General features: G+C 41.6%; 1 protein-coding gene across 6 annotated transcripts in view; it reads left to right on the forward strand.

Annotated features, from left to right (window-relative positions):
- Positions 1-14,302, forward strand: part of MAPRE2 (microtubule associated protein RP/EB family member 2) — a 162,233-nt gene that overhangs the window by 96,143 nt on the left and 51,788 nt on the right. The gene's annotated exons all lie outside the window — the stretch shown is intronic.

The following is a 14,302-nucleotide window of genomic DNA, read 5'->3' on the forward strand; positions in this document are numbered from 1 at the left end:
CGTTAGTTCAGACAGAAGGCAAACTCCATTGTCATACTTTTCCCAAGGGTCAAGTTATTTTTGTAATGAGTAAAAATAGGTTTTAAATAAGATGTATAACTAACCTGTCTTGACTAAAATTGTTTTTCCTCCATGGTGTATGCACAGTTGATTGAGTTTTTTGTTATAGGGTCGCTTGTGAATGTACTGCTGTGGTGTTGGAATGTTTATTCTAAACGAGTCATGCAAGGTTATATAAAAATAGAAAGGACATGTATATAAATGAGTTATATATGTTTGTATACGTGTGTGTATAAAATAGATCATTCTCTTCCTTGTCTTTAATGAATGCCAGTCCACATTGTAAAACAAACACACAGTTTGACTTTTGGAATTTTTGTACCATGCCGTTTGTCTTCACCCTGGTATCTGCAAAGTCTTGATCAGGAAACTTATTTCAAGTGATGAATAGCTTGGTTAATCTACTTTTTCTTTGCATTACTGTTTATACAAGTCTCTTCCACTCTGAGGACATTTCTGGTCACATTACAGGTAAAATTGTTGGTACTCAAACTGTTTGCTTTGTCCATGGATGCAGAGTAACATCTGAATAGGACAAAAATTAGGTCATTACAGGTGGAGGTTTTGGATGTGTTTGGGAGAATTTCATGCTGTATTCTGTGCTTTGGATCTTTTGTCTCTCGATTTGTGGAGTCCAGTGGGGAAGTACTGGGACCTTTGCTAGTGAAGATTGTCTCCATCTCCTTTGAGTAGGGCAGGATGCCAGTTGTTTTAAAGGAAGTACATGTTGGTCCTCTGTTCAAAGAAAGTCTCTTGCCACAGACAATCCATCCAACTATTACGAAGCGTTTTCAGCATAATACTCAGCTTCATATTTCTCATGCAGTCCACAGGGTGCTGCTGAATGTTATTCTCCTTGTGTCTGGAACCACACTGCTTGAGACAGGATTTCCCCTGGAGGTTATTTTGCCACAATGGAAAATCAGTGGAAGTGCTTAAGCTAAAGATCCCTCAGTGATAACATAAAGGGAAGTGTCAGCCAGACTCTTCTGTGAGGAAAGCAACTTTAGAATCTACTCCCCTAATACTTCCTTTGGTCTGATGCACACAAATTTGTTTACCTTCAGAGCATGCTTTAAAGACCATGTTTGAGTAGGGCCCTACCAAATTCATTGTCATGAAAAACGTGTCATGAACCGTTAAATCTGGTGTGGTTCCCCTCCCACCCCCAGTGAAATCTGGTCTTTTGTGTGCTTTTAGCCTATACTATACAGATTTCATGAGGGAGACCAGCATTTCTCAAATTGGGGGTCCTGACCCAAAAGAGAGTTGCAGGGGGGGTTGCCAGGTTATTTTAGGGAGGGTCACAGTATTGCCACCCTTACTTCTGCACTGTCTTCAGAGCTGGGTGGCCAGAGAGAGGTGGCTGCTGATTGAGGGCCCAGCTCTGCTGACAGCAGCGCACAAGTAAGGGTGCCAGTACTATACCATGCCATCCTTACTTCTGCACTGCTGCTGCTGGCAGCAGCTCTGCCTTCAGAGCTGGGCTCTTGGCCAGCAGCCACTGCTCTCCAGCTACCCAGCTCTGAAGGCAGAGCTGACGCCAGCAGCAGAGCAGAAGTAAGGGTAGCAGTACCAAAACCACCCCTACAATAACCTTGGAAACCTCGCCCCCCCCGCCGCGCCACACACACACATGCAACCTCTTTTTGAGTCAGTACGCCTACAGTTACAACACCATGAAATTTCACATTTAAATAGCTGAAATCATGACATTTATGATGTTTAAAATCCTATGATCATGAAATTGACCAAAATGGACCGAGAATTTGGTAGGACCCTCCTTACGAGCAAGGCTGAGGGTGGCTGGGGTAAAGTTTATTCAAGGATTCTACAAGTGGGAAGAAGTGTGTTTTGCTGTCTTGTTGTTATATACAAGAGGGAAATGTGTTTGTTTTGCTTTTAATTGATGGAAAAGGATACATAAATATTTGGTTACATATTGATTAATGTAAAAGCAGCAAAGAATCCTGTGGCACCTTATAGACTAACAGACGTTTTGGAGCATGAGCTTTCGTGGGTGAATATCCACTTCTTCAGATGCATCTGAAGAAGTGGGTATTCACCCATGAAAGCTCATGCTCCAAAACATCTGTTAGTCTATAAGGTGCCACAGGACTCTTTGCTGCTTTTACAGATCCAGACTAACACGGCTACCCCTCTGATAATTGATTAATGTGTTTGTTTTAAGCCAAATAAATAAGATTCTTATGCACACACTATGAAAGCCTGTGCTGTGGGACCCTTTTAGACCAGTTCTTCCCAAACATTTGGTTGGCAGTGCAGGCAGAACTGAAACATATTTCAGCATTGTTCTCTAATCACACTGCAAAATCAAGGCTGTAATGTGACTTGAAAACATGATTAAAACATAGGTTGATCCTGTCTGCGCTGTGTAACTGAACCATGTTTTAAGGCATTACCATGCTGTATTGAGGTCCTGCTACACAGTAGACTCTCAGTGTAAGTGACTCCTTAATGTCTTCCATATGATGTTTAGCATTAGAGTGCAGTGGATGTTGACAATCAGTTTTTAAGACCATGTACAGAGCTTCATGAGGAAGCTTGCCAAGCAGCTACTCGTAAACTCTAAACAGACACCAGTTATTTTCTTTCATGGGCATTAATAGTAATTCAGCAAAAACTTACAAGGAATAATATTTTTAAAAGAAAACAACCACCTTGCATATTTCTGTTAAAATTACTTGTGTTTCTTCTCAAACTGTCACTCTTAAAGGTAAATTGACTTTTATCCACATTCATTACTTGTCCTTTATTTATTAATTTTAGCTTAAAATTATCATGGAACATATGTCCAGAGCAAAATGCTTAAAATGAGTTTTTAGACAGGAGATGATTTAGAAAAACAAATTTAATGTAATGAATTCAGAATAAGTATTACTGATACGGAAGTACTTAATAAGCACAGCAGGTAGTGTTGCCAGGTGTCCAGTTTTTGGCTGGGGCGGGGCTGGCAGGCTCCATGCAGCTCCCCAGAAGTGGCGACATGTCCCTTGGCTCCTAGGTGAAGGGCCAGATGAGGGGGGGGGCTCCGCGCACTGTCCCCGCCCTGAGTGCTGGCTCTGCAGCTCCCATTGACCAGGAACTGTGGCCACTGGGAGCTGTGGGGGTGGCACGTGCAGACAGAGGCAGTGCACATCGTTTAGAGCTGCCTGGTTGCCCCTACGCATAGGAACCAAGGGACATGTCACTCTTCTGGGGAACCCCCTGAGGTACACGCCACCTGGAGCCCGCTCCTTACACCTTCTCTCTCGCCCCAACCCCTGCCCCAGACCTGAGCCCCCTATCACATCTAAATTCCCTCCCAGAGCCTGCATCCCCAGCCATGAGCCCCTTCCTGCACCCAAACTTCCTCCCACAGCCTGCACCCCTCACCTCCTCCCACACCCCGTCCCAGCCCTGAGCCCTCTCCTACATCCAAACTTCTTCCCAGAGCTTGCACCCCCAACCCTGAGCCCCCTCCTACCCCTGCCTCAGCCCAGTGAAAATGAATGAGTGAGGGTGGGGGAGAGCAAGTGACAGAGAGTGGAGGGATGGAGTGAGTGGGGGTGGGACATGGGCAGGCATCAGGGCAGGAGGCAGGGCAAGGGTGTTTGATTTTGTGGGATTAGAAAGTTGGCAAGCCTAACAGCAGGATTTTTTTTAACTGACTGCCTGAGGCTAACACACATTATTCAAGGAAAGAAGATTTTGAGGTCTTACAATCCAGAATGCATTATTTCATTCAAGTGTTCAGTGAATACCTGGATTGCATCACACAAACTCTTAGACATACGGAGTTCGATTTTCAGAAGCACCTATGTGATTTAGAAGCACAAGTTTCATTAATTTGCAATGGGACTTGTGCTCCTAAGTCACTTAAGTGCTTTTGATGTGCACTTAAGTGCTTTTGATGTGCATTTAATAACTTCTATTACTCCATGGGGACTGCATGCAGTATAATAAATTCCTAAACACATGGATACATTTAGCATGACTTTTCCATGCTACTAGTGCTAAAGATATTTTAAAAAGCATCATAAGAGCGGCATGAAGGTGCATGGGAATAGATGAAATATTCCATTAAGCCTCTTCAAAACAAAACTAAACAAAAACCATTTGCTTGTTCTCAAAATTCTTAGTAACTAAATCTTATCTAAAGATGGAAAGTTAATGCCTAACGTGCCGTGTAGCCATTGAAAATAGGAACATAAAAATCATGTTCAGGGAAGCAATTCTAGGAAGTCTAAAAATATGAAACTTAAGCCTCAAGTGCTATGTACTGTGTAACAGTCATTGCTGTACTCTGCAGTTTTTTCTGTTCGCATCAAAACTATGATGTCATGCATGCTCATTGCAAGATGCTTCTTTTTGACCCATCAGTTAACAGACAAGGTGTATCCCTTCCCATCAATGTTAATACCCATAATTTTTATGACTTGAAGTGTTTAATGACTAATATATAGAGAATTAATTCTGGGCTTTCATCTTTAATGTATTACTTTGTGTGTTCAGTGCCCATTTTCTTCTCCCAATAAAGCATGAGGATTATCAATCTTAAATTTTGTATTTACATGGTCAGATTGTCACAACTTCATTGTTAATATAATTTGCAGGAGTTTGCATCTAATTTCATGTGTTTTTTTAATTTAAGGATTAGCTGAAAAATCTTTAAAGAAAAAAACCTCTTAAGTATCCAATTTATTAGTAGAATATGTAGAGATACTTAGGCACAGGTTTTTAAAGCCATGTAGGCATTGCTATGCTCAGTGTTGTAATACCTAACTGATTTAGAAGCCTCAGTCTCTTTTCAGAATGGATTAAGGCACATAGGAGCCTAAATCCTATCAACTGTCAACGGGTTTTAAGGCTCCTGAGTGCTTAAATCCATTAAATAGATTTAGGATCTTAAATGAGTTTGGCACAGCAACACCTAAATACCTCTAAAAAATCTGGACCTTAAGGCAAAGTTTTCTGAAGTGCCTAAGACCCATTTTCAGACAAAGACACTTAGATGTGGTGACACTAACTTTTAGGTTCCCAAAAAATCTTTGGGATTCACAAAGCTCGAGTTAGGTACCTTGCTCCCTTTACAATAAATGGGGAGGGAAGGATGTCTCAGACTAGGACTCTCAAAAAGCCAGCACGCTGGGTGGCTTCTCGCCTAAGCTAACCTGAGGGAGGCCACGCTGAAGAATGTGTCCTAAGCCATGTCTCTCTCTCGGGCAATCTGTGCTTAAGTGCCTCCCTCTGCTTGGAATTCTCAGCTGCAAAACCCTCTCTTGGAGTTTGACACCTACCTCTCTTTAGCAAGAAGCAAAGAGGGAGAAGAATTCCCTCATAATTTTCAGTTCAGGGCTTCGGGTATTCATCTGGGGTGTGGGAACCCTTAGTCCAGGTCCCCTCTGTCTGAGATGGCGAAGGGATTTGAACTGGGATCTAATGCTTCACAGGTAAGTGCCCCAACAAGTGGGCTATGGGCTATTCTGATATGTGCATCCCTCAATCTCTCCTGTTGAAGCTGTCCCACTGTGGATAAATAATTTTAAAAACTCATTGAAGCAGAGGGACTGGATCAAAGGTCGTCCAACTCCCAGGGGAGCAGGGTGGATTTGATTTAAATCAAATTGATTTAATTGAGGCAGACGAGTGGAGATTTTATGGATTTCAGTGGGATCGACTTCTGAGAATTAGGAGTCTAAAGTGGCTGTTAGGTTCTTAAGGGCTAGATTCACAAGAGGACTTAGAAACCTATCTCTCTGCAAATCAATGGGACTTAGGCTCTGAAGTCTCTTAAACACATTAAAAAATGTTGCCCCTAAACTACATTTTAGAACAAATCAAATCAGTTCTTTCTTTATTTGTTTAGTTACCAGTTCAGGATCGAGTTTCTTTTGCCATAGTTTTGACATCAGTTAATAACTTTTTTGCATTCCCCTGCAGTGCTCTTTTAGTCTGAGAAGTGACACTGTAAACAGACACTGGGGGGTGCTGTGATGTCCTCAGGATGAAACTTAAAAGATGTTTTCTCTGCCAATCCTGCACCTTAGAAAGTAAAGCAGGTTTCTTGCATATTGTACATCACCATTAGAGCCCTGCAATTATGCGGATATCAGTTTTATATCTGTGGACATCCACATCTGTGGATGCAGATATATCCGCAGACCATATTTGTGGATCAGATGGGGATCCAAATTTTGTATCCATGCAGGGCTCTAATCATCATTAGTAATAGAGATTCTGCAGGCAAAATCATACCTCGAGTAACATCTGTGGAAGCCTACTTCTTCAGTAGGCTTGCACTGGAGTGACTAATTTTTAACTTGGTGCTAAGGAGTTAATATATGAAAAGAGTTGCAAAACTGTCTTGTTTTCATTAACAACTGACTTCATCAACTCTTCTTTGCGTCACTACCCAAACTTACCTCTTTTTAAAACTATCCATCAAGCCCCAAGATCTCCAAACCATCACCAGCTATCTGACCCAATCATCAAAAATATCTAGGTCCATTAAAAAGAAATTTCTTCAGGTACACAGTCTCATTAATAAAATCAATATTATTTGCTTAACTAACACGTGACACTCAGATTTATACTTATTCCTGTATTCCATTATCTTTTTGGGCCTACTTTGTCTTTGAAATATCCTTTGCCTTTATTATAACATAATCATTACAACCATATGTCATTTTCAGTTTCAGGAAATCCCACTTCCAAGGATTTTGTGAGAGTCTGTCAGTAGTGTTGTCAGGAGGAGGAATTTCTGGCTGTCATATCAGAACTCTGGGCAGCAGAGTCCCAGCCCTGTTTAACCCCTGTAATCCTCTAAGGCTGGAAACTTGAAAAGAGAGATGGAACAGTATTGGGAGGCCAGAACCATTGGGATAGTCAAGTACTGGCAGGGGTTCCATGCATGGAGGTGAGCTAGTATTATAAGAATATTGGGTCATTAGGAGGTGGGCAGAACCTGTTAATACGCATCGTGAGGTAAAGAGTCTCTCAGCAGGGAGAGGAGTTGACCTGGCTTCTGCTGCAGGGGATGAAAAATGACAGGACATGTTTGGCTTATATCAAGGACATTTTGTATAAAAATAACTAGGTTGTTTTTTATCAATAAAACTATCGTCTCCACATGTGCAAACCTGATAAAAAATACTATTGTATAATTGTGCAGGAGTCAGATGACCGATTTCCACTTCCAACTGGAATTATTTAGAGAAGCAAACTGAGAGCTGCATAAAGTTTTGAACAGTAAAGTTGCAAGGTGCCATTTCATTAGGAAACTAATGAGCAACTTTGTAAATTCCTTCCTGGAGATGGTTCTCATTTTCAACCATTTCTCCACTGTTCTTGCTCCTTTAGCAATCGGTCTCTCAGTGTTTCCACTGTGAACTCTGGATTTGTATTGACTATTTAATAATAATATAAATAATAATAATTGCACCAAGGCTCCCATTCAGTGCTTGGATATCATGGTGATGATGTTTCACTCTCTAATGCAGCTCAGCTATATGTGAATCGTATTAAACAGCAGCAGCTCATGTCCAGTTGTGTTAGTGAAAGTGAGTGATGTATTCATTGTCCCTTTGAAATGCCACAAATCCCAGGACACAAGATTCTGGGCCATATTAAAGATCAAAAGGCTCCAGCCTCCAGGTGTTAAGCAGAAAGAGTGCAGATTGTTTCTCAGGAGAAGACGAAGGGCAAGAGGGGACCTGGAAGCACTGTGCTGAAGACAAAGAAAACTTGAGATATGAAGAAAATGAATGTATGCAGCTTTGAAAACATTACTAAGAACTACCATTTACTACTATTTTAACTGTAGTTCTGGTTTTAAAGAAATGTACAGTCAGCAGCAAATGTCAGCCTTAACATTGCATATACTGAAACATTTGAATTAAAATTTAATCATTTGACACTTTTACAATCAGCAGTTTCTTCTTCCATGCCTTTTTTCTGCCATAAATGCCAGTTCCCTCCCCTACTACAGTTGTAGTCATCCTAGTTAGCATTGTGGGTGTAGTCTTGTCATTTACATTTGAGGCATGCTGTGTAGTAATCTCTATGCAGGAAACCAAGAAAAAGCCGTCAGTGTAAAGGGCTTGCTGGCAGAGCAACTCAGCACACACTTCCACACCCGAGTTATGAAGACTTAGTGATGTTCAGCTTTTAGATCTTAATCACAATGGAATCTTCTCTCTTGGAGGGAAGGAAAATATTATTCACAAGCCTCCCATGGGCCAGAAGCAGTAATACTTTGGCACCTTAGCCTGATTCAGGACTATAGAAACCGTCAATTGTAACTTCAGTGTATGGGGAACTAGTTATTTTCTTCTAAATATAAATACTTAAAACAAATCAACTTCATGTCTTTCTGCCAGCTGTATACAACAACAGAAGTAGGCAATACTGCTGTGTATAAGAAGTTAATTGCTATGCCACTTAATTTCAAAATGGGTATAGAATTTCTACATACTGATTGGATCAAAAGTAGTGACCGTTCATGTGTAATCAGCACAACCACACTTGCAAATACTTTCTGTGATCTAGCCTCAGAATATTAAAGAAGTCAATGACCACCAGATCAATATGCCAGAAAAACAAATATAAGATTTACATAGAAATTCAGAATTGATTTTAATAATCGTTAAAAACTCTTTCTTATTCTGTTCCAGCATTGGTGCATCTACAAAATCCAATAACCTCTCTATTGGTATACTGCTGATTATAATTTCATTTAAAAAAAAAGTGGAGTCCCTGGTAATAATTTCAAAAAATAAGATGTAGAGGGAAATATAGTAGGGGGTAGTCGGAGGCAGATTAACCATGAGAGATGATAGGTCTGATGTGGTTGTGGCTGGACAGAGACAGACTAACCATGAGAGACAGTCCTAGTGTGGTTGTTGCTGTACTGTTTCCAACATCCAATTTTTCGCTTTGTAAACTAGAGCAGAGAAGGTAAAGTTTTAAAATAAAGTAAATGACAAGTGGTAAATCTGCTGCAGAAACCTTGTTCGTGTAAATTACATAATAGCTATAATAGTTTTTTTTTAATACAGTTTCATTATTAGAATTTTCAGTTACATTAAAGGGGCTAACTTAAACTAGTCAATTAGTATTTGACAACTTTTATCTGCCCTGTGTCCCTTGCCATGTTTCATGATTTTTTTAATTTTATTTTGTTTTTTTAATTTCTCGCCCCTGGCTGTGCCAAAACTCTCCAACATTGTGGGAAAGTGACTAAACTAACTAGGCACAAAAGACCAAATATTAATCTTTGGTACAACACTGCACTGGGAAGCAAAGGAACATAGGATGCATCCTTACTTCCTGTATTATCTGGCAAGATAGCAGCATTCACCGTGCTAGCTATGTATGAGATTTCTTCTTGACACTTGTCCTGACACACATTTGAGCTCTGACACCATTCTCCTTTCTAGAGTTCCTAAAATACGTCAGCTGGTGATTGTGACTTGATGTGAGTTAGTCTTTGATGTCAACTTTGGCCCATTCTACTCCACTTTTATATTTGTTACTGTAATGAAACTTACTGTAGAGGAAGTGTTCTGGCAGCAAACTGTGCTGTCATTGGAGATCACAGTTCAGGTCAGTACTGTAAAGTGGATGTACTCAGTGTTTCTGGCATTTGGGTATTGCACGGAACCAGAACCTCCTATTGGCTGATATGAAATACAAGAAAAACAACTACCAACATGAGAGGGAAAGGACAACAAGGGGAGTTCATCACCAGGGTTTCAAACCTAGTAAGCGACTGCCTAGAGGGATGCAAAAGGAATTTGTTACCAGCAAAAACAATAAAAGATGACTTTGCAAACACATATATACTTACAAAATGATAGCTATAGATAAAATGGTGAGAACCTCAGCACTGTGAATATCTTTAACACTAGCGGTTGTGCAGTGAGTATTCAGGGACTCTTGGCAATTACCTAGGTATATTAGAGTATAAGCTTATATGTGAGGAAAAGGTAGGGAGAGAGAGTTTGGCGCAAACTCCCTTTATACCATGAATCAGTTACACAATTGACCCCGTAGACTGAACAAAGCGATCACTTTATATCTGACCTATCAGTCCACATCCTCAAAGGAAATCTGCACAACACTTTCAAAGGACGCACCTAAGAGCTTAAATTCATAACTTTGCTAGACACTAAAAAGCATGGTGTTAATAAAGACACTGGACTTAGGTTTTATTTCAACAATCTGTAACCCACTAGACCCCTCCCCTTTTTTTTGTCCTTATGACTGCAGGGGTTTTAGTGGGCTACTTCACCTTGAATGGCCCCTTAGAATACGTGCTAACTACTTATGCTAAACTATCTATTGAATCTAGTATTTAGCTGTGTTGCTCTCAGTACATTTCCCAGACCTGAAGAAGAGCTCTGTGTAGCTCAAAAGCATGTCTCTCTCACCAGTAAAAAATATTACCTCACCCACCTTGTCTCTCTACTATCCTGGGATTGACATGGCTAGGACAACACTGCATACTAAATAAATCCACATAATAATAAATAATATGGTATAATCAAGTCAAGCCATTCAATACTGTATCACTCTACTCATCTTCCTTTTTGGCAATAATATTTCACATACTTTCTATTGGTGGGCATTTATTTACTAGTTCCCATGTGATATAATTGTAGGCTCTGTGCAATTAGTTTGCTTTACAAAGCTTTCTGTATGATACATTATCTGAGGTTTTTAACTTGCCACAAGGCTCCTGTTCTACAGGGATTCTTTATTTTACGTCCTAAGCATACCAAAGCTATTGCAAGTAGCTAAATAAAAGATCTCTTTGGAAATTCAAATCTTTCTTATAAACTCCACCCACAAAGTCAGTAAGTATAAATATACCTCCTAAGAAATGCTGTGCAAAAAGGGTATTAAAAATGGCAGCAGTTTCTAGCACTAAGTCTTGGCTGTTGTCACAGCCTTGACAATATGTCACATGAAAGCCTCATTTGTAGCTTATGTAACTTGTTTTCCTGTGACTCTAGTTCAAACTGTTTTATTTTTTCTTTTCTGGGAAGATACCCTCTGCCTCCCTTCAAATGATGGTTGACTGAGTATAAAGAATAATGGGCCCTCCAGAACATGTTTGAGGCATATTGATAGAAAAGTGTGGTAGAGTTTCAACTGTTGCTATCTGTTCGAATCTGTCCTGTGGATAAATAGAGGATAATTTAGGATCCAACACATCTGTCACCTTGTAAGAGTACTAACAATTTCTAAAACTTTGGTTAAAAAAGGCTATTTGTGTGACACTGAGCCAAATTGTCAAAAGCAGGCACCCAAGTTGTGACTTTTGCCCCATACATCAGCTGATTGCACAAAACAGCCCTTTTTATAAATACTATTTGCACAAAAAGTTTAAAAACTTATTGTGCAAATAATTTTTAATGTGCAATTATCTGACTTGCATATGCAGCTATATAGGTGGTTGAGCTTATGCACATCTGAAAATTGACCTTAAATATGCTAATACAGTGGAATACTCTCCCAGGGTAAAGGACATCATTGTTCCACAAAGAATCTGAGTTGTTTTCTCTTCAAGCCCCCCCCGCCCTAATTTCCCCATCCCACATTTTTAGCACTTCACCAACATGTCATGACATTTTCGTGTCTCGATAGTAAAGATTACCCCTTCCCCAATGATGGTGCTGGTGTGACATAAGGACCTTTTAAGAGAAAGGTCACTAGGTGTAACAAAGTGCTACTTATATATTCCTAGCTAGTTCACCTTTTTTTTAAATTTCCCTGCACATTTGTGTAGTTGCACATTTTTATCCCCTGTGTCTGGTATCTAAATTTACTGAACCCTCATGCTAAATTTAGTAACCCTGTTTTGTGACAGAATTAAAACTGGCAGCAGTAAGAAGCCCAATATCTGGGTACGTCTACACTACGGGATTATTCTGATTTTACATAAACCGGTTTTATAAAACAGATTGTATAAAGTCGAGTGCACGCGGCCACACTAAGCACATTAATTCGGCGGTGTGCGTCCATGGTCAAAGGCTAGCGTCGATTTCCAGAGCGTTGCACTGTGGGTAGCTATCCCATAGTTCCCGCAGTCTCCCCCACCCATTAGAATTCTGGGTTGAGAGCGCAGTGGCTGATGAGGCAAAAATCATTGTCGCGAGTGGTTCTGGGTAAATGTCGTCAGTTTCCTTCCTCCGGGAAAACAATGGCAGACAATCATTTCGCGCCCTTTTTCCCTGGATTGCCCTGGCAGACGCCATAGCACAGCAACCATGGAGCCCATTCAGCTTTTTTTTTACAGTCACCGTATGTGTACTGGATGCCGCGGACAGAGGCGATACTCCAGCACTACACAGCAGCATTCATTTGCTTTTGCATGATAGCAGAGACGGTTATCAGTTGTTCTGTACCGTCTGCTGCCGGTGTAAATTGGCAATGAGGATGACGGTTACCTGTCATTCTGTACTGTCTGCTGCTATCGTGGGTGCCCCTGGCTGAGGTCGGCCGGGGGTGCAAAGGCAAAAATGGGAATGACTCCCTGAGTCAATCCTTCCTTTATGGTTTCTAAAAGTAGAGTCAGTCCTGCCTGGAATATGGGGCAAGTGTGCTAGAGAACCAGTGTATCAGAGAGCACAGCTGCTCCGTGCCAGATCCCGCAGAAAGGATAAGCTGCATGCGATTCACGAGGGGTGCCCCTGCAACAACCCCACCCGTTGCTTCCCTCCTCCCCCAACCTTCCTGAGCTACTGTGGCAGTGTCCCCCCCATTTGTGTCATGAAGTTATAAAGAATGCAGGAATAAGAAACAGTGACTTGTTAGTGAGATAAAATGAGGGGGAGGAGCCTCCCGGTGCTATGACAGTCCAGGCAGGACATTAAGCGGTGCGGGGGAGAGGAGCCCAGCATGCCGCTGCTATGACAGTCCAGGCAGGACAGAATCTTTTCTTTACACAGGAAAGGGAGGGGCTGATGGAGCTCAGCCCCCAGTTGCTATGATGAGGATGGTTACCAGCCGTTCTGTACCATCTACTGGAAATGACCGAGAATCATTCCTATTTTCACCCAGGTGCCCCCGGCCAGCCTCACCTGAAGCCAGCCAGGAGCACTCACGGGTTGATAAGAAGGATGGCTACCAGTCCTACTGCACCGTCTGCCACCGGGCAGGGGAGAGGAGTGGATACTGCTCTTCACTGCTGCAGCATCGCATCTACCAGCAGCATTCAGTAGACAGAGGGTGACATTGAAAGAAGTCAAGAAACGATTTCTTTCCCTTTTCTTTCACGTGTGGGGAGGAGGGAGTAAATTGTCAAGCTATACCCTGAACCATGCCGGACAATGTGTTTGAACCTACAGGCACTGGGAGCTCAGCCAAGAATGCAAATACTTTTCGGAGACTGCTGTGGACTGTGGGATAGCTGGAGTCCTCAGTACCTCCTCCCTCCCTCCCTCCATGAGCATCCATTTGAGTCTCTGGCTTCCCATTACGCTTGTCACGCAGCACTATGTAGCCTGTAGATTTTTTTTTCAAACGCTTTGGCATTTCGTCTTCTGTAACGGAGCTTTGATAGAACAGGTTTGTTTCCCCATACAGCGATCAGATCCAGTATCTCCCGTACGGTCCATGCTGGAGCTCTTTTTGGATTTGGGACTGCATCGCTACCCGTGCTGATCAGAGCTCCACGCTGGGCAAACAGCAAATGAAAATCAAAATTTCACGGGGCTTTTCCTGTTTACCTGGCCACTGCATCAGAGTTCAGATTGTTGTCCAGAGCGGTCACAGTGGTTCACTGCGGGATACCGCCTGGAGGCCAATACCGTCGATTTGCGGCCACACTAACCCTAATCCGATATGGTAATACCGATTTTAGCACTACTCCTCTCGTCGGGGAGGACTACAGAAACCGATTTAAAGAGCCCTTGATATCGATATAAAGGGCCTCGTAGTGTGGATGGGTACAGTGTTAAATCGGTTTAACGCTGCTAAAATCGGTTTAAACGTGTAGTGTAGACCAAGCCTCTGAATGCTTTGGCAGTGAGGTGACTCTGGGTGTCTCCTTATACAGATATTTACGTTTTGAGCTTTAGAGATGAAAAATTGTAGGATTTTGTTTTGGGAAAGGGGGAGCCATAATTCTGAAACTCTTTTTTTTTTTTTTTTTTTTTTTTTTTTTTCCCAAGCCTGTATTCATGTCACATTGGGTTTTTGCTCTCTCATTTTCAGCCTCTATTGCTGAGAGCAC

Source organism: Gopherus evgoodei, chromosome 2 (genome assembly GCF_007399415.2).
Source record: "Gopherus evgoodei ecotype Sinaloan lineage chromosome 2, rGopEvg1_v1.p, whole genome shotgun sequence".
In the NCBI taxonomy this organism is placed as follows: Eukaryota; Metazoa; Chordata; order Testudines; family Testudinidae; genus Gopherus; species Gopherus evgoodei.